We start from the raw sequence: 15,377 nt of genomic DNA on the forward strand, positions 1-15,377 counted from the left end.
TATAATTATTTGCTATTTTATTTATCCTGTGAGATTGACACTAAGTAGAGTAGTGGTTCCAAACATGGGGTAATTGCCTCATCAGGGGTAATATCTTGACTATGTAATTAATGTTTAAAAGGTATTATTATTGTTTAGACAGTTGTCAGTGACATATTAAGGACATATCTTGACTAGCACAGCACTGAATGAAAAGTCTTAGTAACTTGCATGAACTTTACAACTTTACAACTTTACTTTAACTTTTGGTTACACATGGAAAATGAAGATGAACATTTTTTTAAATTATGATTATTATTTACATCTTTACATCTCTGTTAGTAGAAGTGAAGACATGTACTGGTAATGTAGATACAGAAAACTAATACATGTATTGATTGGAAAGGTGAATTTATTTTTGCTCCCTAGCGAGTTGCTCCTCCCTCCTGTGGATTTTTATATCTACTTAGTTAGTATCTTTGTTATCTACAACTTTACACAATAGGCATACATTATCATTAAATCATCTGGCTATTTGTGCTCTGAATTACAGTGCAAGTAACACAAATCCAATATCCTCAACCTGTGGTTTGGATTCTGATACTAAACTATAAAGATTATGTTATGCAGGCAAACACTTACTGTACTAACAATAATGCATTGCCTATTCTTGTCACAGGACTGCCAATCAAATTGTTTTGGGCAGTGAGTTCCTTAGCAATTATATTCCTATGTGTACCAGTAGGACAGTCTTAATATGGCAATTCAAAAGCAACTGCTACAACAGGAAAAAAGTGATTAAAGAGCATTTTAAATGCAACAGCAATATTATCATTAGTATTAGTAGTTGTAGTAGTAGTAGTGGTAGTAGTACATAATAAATAGCAAGGGCATGTATCCATTCCACTAATCTTTACTTTCTGCCTTCCTGTTGGTGGCCAAGAGCATGGTATCCATTGTACCCCTCTCTTCTGCCTGTGCATCCTGTACATACGTCTGCATTCTGTGTATACCTTAGCATACCTCTCCATACCCGTACATATCCTTCCATATTCCTGTGTACCATCAGTAAACCCATGCATACCTCTTTTAGCTATGCTTCTTGTAAAACCTAATCAGCCAATATCAATGAGGAGTCATGAAGCAGGTGTAGGAGATAAAACTGTCTAACTTCATTTGCAGCAGGTGTTCAAAATCAGCATTTCCTAGCACAAAAGAATGTGGAAAACATGCTTCAAACAAATGAATAGTATGAGTGATACACATCTTAAATAGTAACTGAAATAATAATAATAATAATAATAATACTTTTGGGAAACTGAGAATGAAAAATAAACAATCTGTCAACATCTGTGATATTTGCATATCTGTAAAGTTACAGTTTGATCATAAACCCATTTCACCATTGGCTAGTTCCATGTCTGTGGTAAGCTACATATAACTAGTTGCAAATTCACACTCCCTCTGTCATTCAGTCTTACAGGAAGTTGACATTTCAGACAACACAGTCAGAGAGGTATAATCATAAAGACAAAACACAGCAGAGCAGCAGTCCCATTCTGTTCTCACACACACTTTCAGATTATTATTAGTTTAATTATGGGAACATTGCTAACAATATGTATAGCATTTGCTGTAATTCCAGGTAACTAAAACATTAATAAAAACTACAAATATAATGATTATTGTGATGATGATGATTATGATAATTAATTATTATTATTATGTTTTCTGATTTTCAGCTGTGGCAGCACAGGACTCCATCAAATCTGACGAGACAGAGATGTCCAAGAAAGAAGGGGATTTAGTGACACTGAGATGCTCTTACTCTTCAAGCAGTCAAAATATTATTCTCTACTGGTACCGTCAGTATTCAGCCCAGGCACCAGAATATATTCTCTACCAAGGAGCCCGTTCTTATAGCCAGCTATCTAATACTGCTGTCTTTTTTCAACAACGGTTTACATCTACAGCAGACACGGACTCCACCACACTTAGAATTTCAGGTCTTACTCTGAGCGACACAGCCATTTATTACTGTGCTCTGAGGGTAGCACAGTGAGGAAACACACTTAGAAGCTGTACAAAAACAAGATGATAGCAAATGATTGCTAAGGTAAAATACTTTTTTGAGGTTATAGAGGATATGGTTAAGATATTATCAAACAATTTGTACGTCCTGTTTTTCTTTTTAATGGTTTTTATTCAATAATTGTTTCGGGTGTCTGCCTGTGTGGAGTGCTTATGTGTCCTCCCACATCACACAGACATGCTATGTAGGTTTATTGACTTCTCTAAATTGCTTTGTGTGTGTGTGTGTGTGTGTGTGTGTGTGTGTGTGTGTGTGTGTGTGTGTGTGTGTGAACTGGCTTGTGCCTTCTGCTTGGTGGGTTAGAATCTGGCTCACCTTAACCCTCTACCGGATGAATTGCTTATTGATAATGAATGAATGAATGAATGAATGAATCTTCATCATCATCATCAATAAATAAATTAAAGGGACATAAAAGGGTCATAATTGATTACTTGCTTCAATTACAGTATAAACTATTTGTACAGCTTTTGATGCTAAATGGGTCGCGAGTACAGAAGGGGAATTAATCAGTGACAGTGAGCTCATTGCTGACTATGCTAACAGTCATATTAGCTCCACTACAAGCAGTGATAACACCAAATTCACCATTTCAAGTGTTACCTTGTTATACAGAGCTGTTTAATATTGGGATGAATGCACAGACAATCTAAATTGCTAGACTGTCATATTTTTTTTAAACGGTCGTTTATGCTTGTGGTTAGATTATTGTTAGATAATATGCTATCCTGTCTGCACTGTATTTTCATGATCTCATGAGCTTTAACCATCTCCACTCTGGGCCATTTTCACCCGTTTGTTTTTATTCCACAAAAGTTTATATCCATAATCAATCGCACATATTGCAGATTTCACATTGCCATGGTTTCTCTTCTTGACCATTTTCTTTGGCACAGTACATCACTCCTGTAATGAAAAATATATTTATATTACTAAAAATTACTAATTATTATAAACTATAATTATTCATATACATAAATAATAAAAATATACGTACCCAGTGCAGGATCCCGTTCTTCAAAAAACAAAAGTTCATCCCCTCAGCTTTCCCGCTGTCATTTTAGAAAATCTGCAGTACAGCCTTTTCAGCAGTCATCCCTCTTCTTCCTCGAAATCCCAAAGCCATTTTTTCAGCACAGTGTATATATATATATATATATAAATACAGTATTCACCCCCCTTGGACTTTTCCACAGTTCATTGTGTTACAACATGATATCAGAATGGATTTAATCAGCAGTTTTTACCACTGATCAACACAGAATATGTCCATAATGTCAAAGTGAAAAATATAATCGGCAAATTGTTCTAAATTAATTACAAATACAAAACAGATAATACTTGAATGCATAAGTAATCACACCCTTTGCTATGACACACCTGATTGAGCTGTGGTGAACTCATTGTTTTAGAAGTCACATAATTGGAGTCCACCTCTGTGCAGTTAAGGTGTGTCACATGATTTCAGGTTAAATACACCTGTCTCTGTGAGGTCCCACAGTTGGTTTGTACTATTCCTAACAAAAATACATCATGAAGACGAAGGAACAGGGCTGGAACTTAAGGATTTTTGGCACTAGCCAGCTGGCTAGTAAGATGAAAATGTTACTAGCCGAACAAAAATATTACTAGCCCAAAATATTATCACCACATTGTGACAAAAGTTACATTAATTAAATAGATACATTTACACTAGTGCATTTGTTAAAGAAGGTTTATTGACAATATATTTATTTTAAATCTTTCTAAGATGCATATAAATTCCTGGTCCCTTTTTTTAGATCACAAAACAGTGGTGGGCAATACTAGACACCAATACTAATTTTATTGTTATTTTATCACGATACTGTCAGGATACCACCAGAAAAGATAACGAGCAGATCAGTAATAAAACAAAAGGTAATTTTGAAATACTTTTACTCATATGATTATTTTGCACCATATTGCATTTAATTAATCTCTCACAATTAATCATAGCATGTTTTAAAAAAAAAAAAAAAAAAATACTGTGTAAGTCAACATCTCTATCTTTTTGTAGGCTGCAATATAAATAACTTTCTCTTGCTGATAGCACATCAATTGAGAAAGCAAACTGCACAATATACAATTAAGAGATGTGCAAAATAATAGTCAACAAATTCATCAATAAAAAATTAGGGTTCAAGTATCCATACTTTACACACTAATCTCCACTGATGAACCATGAACAAGGGGCAATAATTAGTATAATTCATGTTTGTAAAAAAATATATATCATAAAAAATAAATTTAAAAATAATAATTTACAAAAAGTTATCAAATAGGCTCCAGGTGTTTCTGCTGCGTGTGGATTTTGACATTATATGAAATTGTATTATCATCTTTTTTTTTCTTTTTTTCGTTTCGGTGGAAGATAATACTTTCCTTTTCATGCCAACTGCATCATTTTCAGGTATACTCAACCTAAACACTATTTCTTTAGTACTTCTGTCCTGCAACTGCTACTGTGCGGTATAACTGAACACCGTGCTCTTGTGCTGTGTGCTGCAGGTAAAATAGGTGATTTAATAATGTGCTCAGAGTTAAACTACAGAAAACTAGTACAGTAGTTAATGTTTTAATGTGCACACCTTGACCTCGCTGTTTCCAGTGTTCTTTCAATAATCTTCGAGTCGGTTATTCACAGATCCTGCTAGTGGTACAGTATGTAATCTAAATAACAAAACATTATAATTCACTAGCATCATCTATACAAATAAAATCAATAGAAATAATGTTTTAGTTCTTATTGTTATTTAAATAAAGGAGAAAGCTTAATCATTTTACAATCCTGCCATTTGAGTTCTGCAAACAGAAGTGGGAGGGTTCCAATGGCCTCATCGTCATGGCCAGGTCATTGTTCCCTTAGTCATGCAAGTCTAGGCCAAAATAACAAACAAGAATTTGCAATGAGTGAAGCAAACAAGGGGGTATATATACACAGAGCAGAGTGTAGCAAGATGCAGTGGATGGGAGTGCTGGACAAATGGGAGAAGAGTGTTGATTGAACTATTGCACATGATTTTGTCTCCTTCTTCTCTAAGATGACAGACATCATCAAGCTCTTCAGCAGTCACCCCTCCTCATCCATACCACCTAAATCTCCTACTAATCAATCTTCCTTTTCTTCATTCTCACCTCTCTCTGACTCTGAACTTTCCTTTCTCCTCCTAGGTCACAAACACACAACGTGCATCCTGGATCCTCTTCCCATTCACCTCCTCCAAGCAACTGCTCCTGATCTCCTCACTCCTCAATTCCTCAGTCCTCTCTAGCCATTTCCCCTCTGGTTTGATACAAGCTACAACCCTTCACCGTCACTCACTCCTTGATTCTCTACAATCTGGCTTCCACACAGCTCACTCCACCCAGACTGCTCTCCTAGCACTCACTGACTCCCTCAGATGTGTTCGGGCAGCTTCCCTCTCCTCAGTACTAATCCTCCTTGATCTCTCCGCAGCGTTTGACACCGTCGATCACTCCATCCTTCTCTCCTGCCTCGCTGACCTTGGAATCTTTGGAACTGCTCTCGCCTGGATCTCCTCCAACCTCAATGACAGGACCTACCAAATGACATGACGAGGTTCTTCGTCCACACCTCAACCTCTCCTCAAAGGTGTACCCCAAGGCTCTGTCCTAGGCCCCCTGCTGTTCTCTCTCTTTATACGCGCTCTGCACCCGCTCATCCCATGCCATGGTTTCTCCTACGATTTGTATGATGATGACACCCAGATCCTCCTGTCTTTTCCCTCCTCTGACCCTCTCATCCCCTCTCGCATTTCTTCCTATTTGTGTACTATTTCTGCCTGGATGCACTCTCACACACAAGCTCAACCTCTCCAAATCTCCTGTTTTATCACCCTTCCTCCTCACCTTCTGCTGATCTCTCCATCTCAGGCTCTTATAATCTACAACACTCTCTCTTCTTCTAGGAGTCACCCTCGATCTTGCGCTCTTCTACACTCAGCACATTACCTGCCGATTCTTCCTGAGAAACATACCCCGGATCTGACCCTTCCTCACTGACTGCTCAACTTAGCTGCTCCTCCAGGCACTGGTCCTCTCCCGCCTGGACTACTGCAACTCCCTCATGGCCGGCCTGCCTGCATCTACTACCCGCCGCTCCAGCTCATCCAGAACTCTGCAGCTCCTCTTGTATTTTGACCCTCAACTACCGTTGTTTCGACCAGACTACACTGAGCTACTTCAGACCCTCATCTCTCCATACATCTCCTCCCGACCACTCTGGTCTACCTACGCCAGAAGACTAACTTAGCCTCCTCTACACCCCCCTTCCTCCAGAGCCCGCTCCTTTTCATCCCTGGCCCTTAAGTGGTGAAACGACCTTTCACTGAAGCCAAGACAGCAGAGTCCCTGACCACTTTCTGGCGATTACTCTTTTCAGAGAAAATATTTAAAAAAGGTGTGAACTCGAGCATAATAAGTTATCATGACACACCTATAAAGCTAGAGAACATACGAAGAATAGATAACTGAAACCATGCAAGTTATAATTTTTTGCATCCACTATTACAATTGTCAACAGTTTCATAGGTATCTACATTGGTTGTTTATTTATTTAACTATGTGATACATGTATATTATTTTAACTTTAATGAGATTCTTAATATATATTTTAATGTGGTCTGCATTTTTACTAATACTATTGCTATTATTTTCCCTTTTCAGCATACACATATGGGCAGTATGTGAATCAGTCTGGAAGCCTGATCAGAGTAAAACAAGAGGAAAATACAGTTTTACTCTGTTCATATCATGATGCTCCTGTATCTTTCACAATGTTCTGGTACAGGCAAACTCTCAGCAAAGCCCCACATATTATATACAATGAGGTGCTTGGTGATGAAAGTGTCCCAACATCAGTTCCAAAATCAGATTTCTGCAGATCATGATGAGAAGAGAAAAGCGAGAGAGAGAGAGAGAGAGAGAAAGAGAATCTTCAAATTAGTTATATGCATCTATTTTCTAAATGAACACAGCCTCTGCAGTGAAAAAACTTAAATCTGACATGTTTCTGCAAATTGTAATGCACAGTTACTATTTATTTGCTGAATTTAACAATAAATAAATCTGCCATGTGCAAAAGTTTGGGCACCCTATCAGTCAGTACTTAGTAACACCCCCTTTGGCATACGTTTCTAGTAGTCAACTAACTGTCTTTCTATTCTTGCTTTATGAACTTCTTGGGTCGTCTAGCATGCACTGCACAGATTTTCAATAAAATTCAAGTGTGGGGATTGTGAAGGCCATTCCTTAATCCATTCAACCCCAAAGCATAATAGATCCACTCCCATGCTTAACAGTTGGCAAGGTGTTATTCTCAAATGCTTCTCCTTTTTTTCCTCCAAACTGCACATTGGACCAGTGCACCACTTCTCCCATCCCAGCTAAACCTTCCTGCATGTCTGTTGCAGTGATTTGGGGTTTTTGCTTTGCATTCCTGGCCAGTCTACAAGTCTCTTTATTTTCTGATCCTCAGTCAGCTGCTTAGAGGAGCCCATGGTTGTTGAGTGTAAGCATAACACCCTGAGAGTTTTAAAGACTCAAGGAATTTATTAAGCTCTGAAATTGTTATGGAGGTCAAATGGGTTTCCTTTTTTTTTTTTTTATAAACCCGTTAACTGAAAAGTCAGGCCTACATGTACAGTGTATCCGGAAAGTATTCACAGAGCTTCACTTTTTCAGATCTCTCCAGAGTTCAAATCGGGTTCAAGTCTGGGCTCTGGCTGGGCCATTCAAGGACATTCACAGTTGTCCTGTAGCCACTCCTTTGTTATCTTGGCTGTGTGCTTAGGGTCGATGTCCTGTTGGAAGGTCCAGAGCGCTCTGGGGCAGGTTTTCTTCAAGAATGTCTCTGTACATTGCTGCATTCATCTGTCCCTCGATCCTGACTAGTCTCCCAGTTCCTGCCACTGAAAAATTTGCCCACAGCATGATGCTGCCACCACCATGCTTCACTGTAGGGATGGTATTGGCCAGGTGATGAGTGGTGCCTGGTTTCCTCCAGACATGAGTTCAATCTTTGTTTCATCAGACCAGAGAATTTTGTTTCTCATGTTCTGAGAGTCCTTCAGCTGCCTTTTGGCAAACTCCAGGCGGGCTGTCATGTGCCTTTTACTGAGTAGTGGCTTCCATCTGGCCACTCTACCATACAGGCCTGATTGGTGGAGTGCTGCAGAGAGGGTTGTTCTTCTGGAAGGTTCTCCTCTCTCTACAGAGACACGCTGGAGCTCTATCAGAGTGACTATCGGGTTCTTGGTCACCTCCCTGACAAAGGCCCTTCTCCCCCGATCGCACAGTTTGGCCAGGCGGCCAGCTCTAGGAAGACTCCTGGTGTTTCCAAACTTCTTCCATTTACGGATGATGGAGACCACTGTGCTCATTGGGACCTTCAATGCTGCAGAAATGTTTCTGTACCCTTCCCCAGATCTGTGCCTTGATAGAGGCCTGTCTCAGAGGTCTACAGACAATTCCTTGGACTTCATGGCTTGGTTTGTGCTCTAACATGCACTGTTAACTGTGGGACCTTATATAGACAGGCCTGTGCCTTTCCAAATCATGTCCAATCAACTGAATTTACCACAGGTGGACTCCAATCAAATGTCTCAAGGATGATCAGTGGAAACAGGATGCACCTGAGCTCAATTTTGAGTGTCATGGCAAAGGCTGTGAATACTTATGTACATGTGTTTTTTTGTTTTTTATTTTTAATAAATTTGCAAAGATTTTAAACAAACTTTCAAGTTGTCATTATGGTGTAATGTTTGTAGAATTTTGAGGAAACTAATTAATTTAATCCATTTTGGAATAAGGCTTTAACATAACAAAATGTGGAAAAATGAAAGCGCTGTGAATACTTTCCAGATGCACTGTACATTGAAAAAAAAACTTAAAAAAACAGCTGAGCGTTTACCCCTTACCCAGATGTCTTTTACGTAACAAATACGTCACTTTTTTGTATTTTCTTTAACTACTAAAAATAAGTTTTAAAACATAATAAAAGTAAACATATAATTAACCACTGTATTTAACATAGTACAACACCCTTGTCTGACATTTGGATCATATAGTTGATTAGTTTTTGGATTTGTGTGATCTACACCCCCAAAAAATTGTCAAATGGTGAGAATCAAGCGTGTGTCGAAAAACAGCACCAAAACGAGCTCCGTGCTCTTCAGTTTAGAATTCCTCCATCTGTTTACTGTTTGTGTATCTCCGTGACCATACATTTGTAAGCATGAGACAATCAAAATGTCATAGGACTTTAAAATTGATTCATAGTGTTCTTAGTATTGCAACAAAAATACTGATTTATATAATACAATGAAAATAAATAAGACGTTCCTACAGTAATTAAATTGGACTTGAAAAATGAGGCAAGGAAATAAAATGTAATATTTGATACTATATTCAATGCATATTTATTTTCAGTAGTGTAAACTAAAGTTTGTTGATTTCAACCCCACATTTTATTTTCAACAACAATAGAGTCATCTACAAAGGTTTATTATTTTTTCAATCCCTGTCTAAATGCACCTCCACATGTCCCCACTAGATGTTGCCATCGCTCTCTTGCCTGCCAATTCTCCCAGCTCCCTTCATTCAATCAATCAATCAACATTCCTGAAACCATGTGCACTTGTTCAATCACCCTCTGCTCCTATTTGCTCTGCACCTCTCAACTTGGTTTATTGCTTCCCTCTGATCCACATTTAAACCCCTCACTGTCTCTGACACTTTGTGAAGTTTTGTCAGTTTGACTACAATCCTGAGCAGTCTCCCCGTGCCTTAGTATAGCCTTGAATCCTTGACCTGCTGTTTGATCTTCCCCTGATTTCCTGTTTGCCTGATTGTCTGACCCTTGCCTGTGACCACCGCCATGTCTTTGGCTTGCCCTTGTTTGCCCTGTCCTGCTGTTATCTGAACCACACCTGTCTGACCACCCCTACCACGCACCAGGCAATGGTACAAAGAAGGGCTGAAGCAGGAGTCGTTGTCGGGAAACAGGCACAGGCTCAATCAAACGTATAAACAGGTCCGTGGAGGAAATCCAGATAGTAGTGATGAAGAGGCAAGCAGGAGTCGGATACACAGAAGCAGGCTACCAAGAGATCAAGGCTTCTAAATGTATCAAAAATGAAAACAAGATGTAGCACTGGATGTCCAGAACAATGGGGTTTATATACTTGAATGTGGAGAGCAGTGGAATGGGAGACAGGTGCCATAATCAAGCTAAGAGACCGGGATGATTATGGAATTATCAATGAGAGAATGAGGCAGAAAGCTGAGGAAAGGGCAGCATCTTGCAGTGAGGTCAGGCATTAGGCATGACAATATTAATGTCAGTGTGGAACAAGCAGAGGGAAACAGGAAATGTCATGTGTAGATGTAGGGTGCACACAGCACAGAACAATGCTAAATGGTTTTCAAACACGTGATGGGAGTACCCTGAATATGCAAATCTGATGTAATACACTAGATACCAAAGTAGACCAAATGAGAATCAAAATTCAGTTTTGACCTTCAAGTAACTTCCAGCTCAAAATGGATACATCTCTTTTCATGCATTTTTTCATAATGTTTACAGGTATTATTATTATTATCATTATCATCATCATTATATTACCTCCATGTCATTTTCAAGAAAATATATGAAAATGTAACCTGAAAATATTTATTTCTCTATTTTTTACTGGAATTTCGTTCTCAATTCTCAGTCAGGCAGGCAGCTGGTGACTCCATCACTCCTCAACAGACAGATGTTTCCAGTACAGAGGGGGGATCAGTGACACTGAGATGCTCTTACTCTGCAGGGAGTGTTTACCTCTACTGGTACCGACAGAATTCAGCCCAGGCACTACAATACATTCTGCAAAAAGGATCCAGCTCAAATATGGGTTATCATAGAGCAGCATTTGCTCAAAAGCGATTTAGTTCTACTACAGGCAGAGACTTCACTACTCTCACCATTTCAGGTCTTACTCTTGAAGACAATGCTGTGTATCACTGTGCTCTGAGGGTAGCACAATGAGATAAAGTTATTAGGAGGCTGTACAAAAATGTTGTTGATAAAAATGGCTTGATTTCAATTGTTGTTTAAAGATAAAAAGCCATTCATTTTCAGCTCCTAACAACCCTTACCAGTGACTTTCATTTTATGGATGTGGTTAGATTTGTTGCCAGATAATATGCGTTTTTCAAAAATATATTGTTTCAAATTATTTAAATATTATTTAACCATCTGTATGATCTTATGCTGAAAATGCAAAGATTAACATATTTAATTAGGTTAATTTAATTGTCTGAAATTATTCACACACTTGTGACAATGGCAATACGATACTTAATGTTATGAGGGTATGTACATACATATGCACATTTTGTAATGACATTTTCTTTTTAGAAATATATATATTCCCCAAATATTTCCAGAAATTCCCCATATTGCAGGCGTGAAACTGGATTTTTCCAATCTCAAAACTCATTATTCTCTAATTTTCTCATATTACAAATGGTACATTTTTGAAACAGCTCAAAATCTATTATTGTAAGGTGACATTGGTTTTATATTGGGAAGTATTTGTAAGAAATATAAAAAACTGACATATGTTGCTTGTCCAAGTATTCATATGCTGTGCTGTGCTGTGTTAATTTAGTCAACAGTTTTTGATTTAGTCATCTTCGTCAGGTTGACTAAATTCTGTATGAGATGTCAGATGTTAGTCATGAGTTTTTCTTTATTTTTAGTGTACTTTAGTGTACTAAAAATTGACTAAAATCTTATAGTTTTAGTCAACTAAACGAGACACACTACATGTTATTTAATTGTATGCAGGTTTTAGGTCAATATGACACATTTAATTCAGTTTTAGTCCTTCAAATATTATACAAATTACATGAATTTACATTTTTTAACTTTAGAATTAAGACAGTTCTAATTTGTTAGCATTTAAATACATATAGAATAAAAAGAAAAATAAATGAATTAAATTACATACATACAATAATTGTGTAGCAACTATCAATGGACAAGAAAAGGGGTACACACTCAGGTAGATATAGACCCTTTTTCTTGTAGATTGATTATTCAATTATTTTTGTATTGGTCTAGCACCACTTTTGACTATACTCTAGTGTGGGGTTTCTCTCCTCTTTTAACTTACCAAAACAATATAAGCACCAATCACATGAATAGAACAGATAAGGAATCTTAACTATTACTCTAACAATATATAAGAATCACGGATTAATTTACAGTAAAAATCGTTATTTTACCTCTAAAGCCTTCACATGTTTGTCTAAGAACTAAATAAACACAAAGATGTTGCTTCAAATTCATTGTATTTTTCTAGTCATATTTTAGCCACATTCAGTTTTGTTTCCTGCAGTCAATATCTTACAGGATGTTTTATAAATTTTCTCATTGTATTTGAAGTACTGCCACTGCTTGCTTTCTTCCAAGTACTGGATGAATGGTTAAACACAATTTAGGAACTAACCAGTTGTATCGACCGTGCTACGTAGCCTATTCTTTTTTTTTCAGTTTGCATATAATTGCTAATGATGACAATAATAACTAACATTATAGATAGCGTAACTAGCTGTTATCAAACACTTTCTTTTTCATATAAGTATCAAAAAAATATGTATTTATTTTGTAGGACATGTTTCCACTCTCAAAACTCATTTCAAAACTTTTCCACACTCTTCCTTCACAAGCCGGTGCACTGTAGATTCCAGTTGTGTTCATCTAATTATTAGCATGCATTGCATGACAGCAACATTCATGCCAATCAGATATGCCAATCACATTGTGGAATACTTCTCAGGCCACTCCTTAAAAATCAAGACACTTATAGACCATGAGCTTAAAATCTGCATTGGCGGAAAAGGAACCGGTTTAACTCTTTTTGGGATTGATGTTCTGCATCTTGTGCCAGACCGTCATTCCCTCAGCCAAGCGAGTAAAGCCAAACCTCACACCAATTCATATTCAGTGTTGTACAATTACTGAATTGGAATTTATAAATTGAATTTCGTGAATAGACAACTCTGATTCAGCTTTCTCGCTTCTGTCCAATAAAGTATAAATACTCTCTCTTCATCACACAGCATTCATCCCGTCGCATCCCTCCACTGCCCCTGTCACAACCTCTGCAGCAGCTCCTTCGCTCAGTCCCCATACAAAGGGTGGTGGTGGTGGGGGGAGTTGATGGTCTGCATCCAGGGTGCCAGACTGTCATTCCCTCAGCCAAGCAAATACAGCCAAACCTCTTACATTTTAACCTCACACCTAATCACAAGCTGTTTTGTAAAACTACTGAAATCATGATTGGTTGTGATAGATTAGACAATCCCAGTTCCAACCAAGTACACTATGTGCCCTCCCAATCAATACACCCATCAAAACAATATGTATATATTCGTCTGTATTTCTGCCAATAGTTTAAGAGTTGCTTTATCGCTTCATGAGTGATGGGTTGCTCTTCCTTTTCATGAATTGAATAAAATATCTGATGCTGAGAATCTACCTGACTCCAGGGTCACTGTGGATAACAGAATAAAACCACTACACTTCTGTCAATTAACACTTCTCTGTTAAAGTACCCAGTGTAATATTGTTAGAATATTGCTTTGCTGATTCTACACTTTTGGGTGTGGGGTGTGTCGGGGGGAGGTTGTATGAAAATGTTTTTACTACCAGCTGCTAGCTAACTAGGCTAACTAATTTTATCAGTAAGATGATGCCAAGCAGATTCATTGATTAATGTACATGGCGGCTATATCAGATATTTCATATTCATCAACATTTGTTGAACAGGAACTACACCATATATATTTCATATTTTCAATACAGTTTTACTATGTACTTGAGCTTGTGTTCTAAAAGAGAGCACACTTGATCAATGTATGACAATTATTAATATTTGTTTATAGTATGCAGCATTATGGTTATTGTGTATGGACTTCTCATGATAAATAATTAATTTTGGATATGTCTATTTAGATGTAAATCTGCATTTTTACATTCCATTTAATAGGTTAGCTAGTTTAAAGCCCTACTATTTATAGGAATCAGTCCTTTTCATAATCATTCAGCCTGACTATAAGCTATTGTTTTCACTATGTTGCTATATTTATAATCTGTTGCTAAAACAACTGTGAATTACAAAAATCATTCCCACAAGATAATATTTCTCTTCTGTCCCTTCCAGGGCTCAATTGGTAATACATTCCATTGATAGTCCTTAATATTAAATAAGGACCCAATTCAAGCAATTCATTAAATTTTTTACTGATCACAAACAAAGAAAATGACAATACATCTTAAGATCTCACTGAAAGAATCCAATGAATGAGGCACTTATTGATCCTCTCATAACAAATTGTTTGAAATTATACATCTGAATTAGACTTCTGTTTGGTCAGTGTGGTCTTTGTCTTATTAATCCAAGCAGATCTTGTCGTGCATAATTTTATTAACATAGGATCTTGTAAATAGGGTCCCTCTAGAGAGGGCATTAAAGGAAAACAGATCAAACTTTGAGCGGACATTAGAATCTCAGTCCTAATTATCAATATAACTCATTGTTGAATTCTCTCTACCTAGTGATGTTATGCTGTACTTATTTACCATTTTATTTTCCCTTTGAGGTTGGTACCAAGTAAAGTAGTGTTTCCTAACTTGGGGGTAATTGAATCAAGAGAGGAAATTATTATTTACAAGGTATTATTATTGTTTAGACAATCGATAATGAAATGTCTTAGTGACTTGCATGAAGTTTACACATTACACGTTGTTTTAATTATTATTATTATTTACTTTACATCTCTGTAAGTGGAAGTGAAGTAATTTACTGGTAGTGTAAACAAAGATAACTAATACATGTATTGATTGGAAAAGTGAATTTATTTGTGCTCCCTAGTGTTGTTTGCTGCTCAACCTTGCTTTACTTTACACAACAAGCACATGCAATCTGTAAATCATCTGGCTTTTGGTGCTCTGAATTATAGTGCAAGTGATACAACTCCAATATCAACCTGTGGTTTGGATTCACTGTTATAAAACTATAAAGGTGATGGTATGCAGGCAAGCACTAACATAGTACTCTTTTAACAATATCTTATTACCTATTCTTGTCACAACACTGCCAAACTAACTGAATTGGGCAGTGAGGTCCCTAGCTATATTCCTATGTAAAGCATTAGGATAGTCTTAATATGGCAACTCAAAAGCAACTGCTACAAAAGTAAAAAGAAAAAAAAA

The sequence above is a fragment of the Amia ocellicauda genome, chromosome 14, assembly GCF_036373705.1.
Source record: "Amia ocellicauda isolate fAmiCal2 chromosome 14, fAmiCal2.hap1, whole genome shotgun sequence".
Taxonomy (NCBI): domain Eukaryota; kingdom Metazoa; phylum Chordata; class Actinopteri; order Amiiformes; family Amiidae; genus Amia; species Amia ocellicauda.